Raw genomic sequence first — 1,866 nt, 5'->3', positions numbered from 1 at the left:
ATATCTTCATTGGAAATAAATAATCAGAATCTAGAAGGATATACACGTAACTTAATGGAAGGAATAAACATAATCAATCCCAAATTTTAGCTTACTTGGAGAAATTACCCGAAATTAAAGATATTCCTGCACCAGTAGCCTATAAGAGACCCGTTAAGTAAAAAATTTGGAAGCGTAATTGATGTTCGAAAAGAAGATATCACCAGTAAAGAGCAAAATCTAAGAGACTAAAAACATTGCAGTGAAGATTAACAAGGTCTCTCCTTCCAAGAGTAAATAATAGGCAAGTAAACGCTCCACCAAACGTGAGTCTTTAAATCCGAAATCAAGAAGCATATACAGACGGCAAAAGGATAATGTAAACAACGCGGAATAGGGCTTGGTTCCAAAATAGAAAGACATTTTTCAAACAGAAAAAAATTTGCCAGTGAATTCGTATAGATAAATATAAAGAATACTGAAGAAAAGCGTCGTTTTCCCGACATTTATACCCGAGCAACGTCAGTAGATACTGTAAAGATAATGAAAAAGTAGGCCCAGCTAAGATATCTCAAGGAGCAGAAGCTGCAACGTGATCAAAACAATCGATAGTTTGCTCGTGGAAGTCTCGAATCTTCAAACCAAACATTCGGTTCTAAGAAAAACATCATCGATAACGTCGAAGCAGTCATCAGTAGTTCTAATAATGATAAAATGAAAGGAAGATAAAAGATCGAGACGAAGATAAAATTGTAGCTAAAGACAATGGGTTCTAATTTTTTCGAAGAGATGGGAAGAGGATCTCAAAATTTTGCGAAATGAAGAAGAATCTCATGGCATGAAATGCAATCTTAATAATGTTGGACTGAATGATCTTTTTATACTAATAACTGTTTGAAATACATTATTAACTGCAGGATATATAGAATATAATCAGAACAATGTTTCATGCTGATAAATCGTTCGAGAATTCTTGGTGAATGAGGATTTGGACCCTTCATTGATTGTTGATGGCTGGAGTGGCTGATTCCCTCATTTGAACACATTTCCTTCAATGGTTCTGATCCACTACGTTACCAAAATCTTTGCAATTCGATTTTTATTTTCTCATTTTGTATTATTTCCTTCTTGTAAGTGCTCTCCATGAACTTCACCTGCTCCGCGAGGTCGATGAGTTGAGACTTGATGAGATGTTTGCTTTATTTTTCATTTTAGAATTACTCGAGAAGCTATTGCTCTTCATGCTTTATCATTTGGATCTACTCTTTGAGTTCTTCGATGTGTTTTCCTTCTATTCGAGTTCGTACATCAATTTTTCATTCGTTGAAATGGCCTAGTTGAATCTTTCAAAAGGGACTACAGTTTAGATTATATTTCCATCTTTTGCTTGAGAAGACATTCATTTTCAGCGATCGATTTCGTGAATAGATTTTACAGTTATTATTTTTCCTTGGTTAGACGTTGAGTCATTTATGAGTGGGACTCGATTTTTTCAAAGATGTCCCTGCTTAAACTTTGATTTTAGTTGATTTTTATCTGATGAAATCGAGTTCACTGGACAGCTCTCTATTTTCCTTGGTAAGCTCCACTTCAAACTGTTCATTTGCCTTATATTTTCGCTTAGTTCTTCAACTGATTTCGAAGGGCAATATTTTCCTCTTGCAAATTTTCGATTTGAATCATTAGGTTTCGCTATTTTTCCTTATAGACACCCAAAGACTATGTGCTCTTGAGTTGTCTCATCTTTACCAGCTGCAACATTCTTTCGTTTTCGTAGTTATCTCTTTGCAATTTTTCATTCATTTGTGAAATTTTTGGCTTTCACTTTTGAGGATTTTGAAGCTTTTTGCAATTCTTCCTGAGCTTCGTTGGTACTGGCTATATACT

Source organism: Nymphaea colorata, unplaced genomic scaffold (genome assembly GCF_008831285.2).
Source record: "Nymphaea colorata isolate Beijing-Zhang1983 unplaced genomic scaffold, ASM883128v2 scaffold0598, whole genome shotgun sequence".
Taxonomy (NCBI): domain Eukaryota; kingdom Viridiplantae; phylum Streptophyta; class Magnoliopsida; order Nymphaeales; family Nymphaeaceae; genus Nymphaea; species Nymphaea colorata.
The sequence above is the reverse complement of the archived record's forward strand: the minus strand, read 5'-3'. Positions refer to the sequence as shown.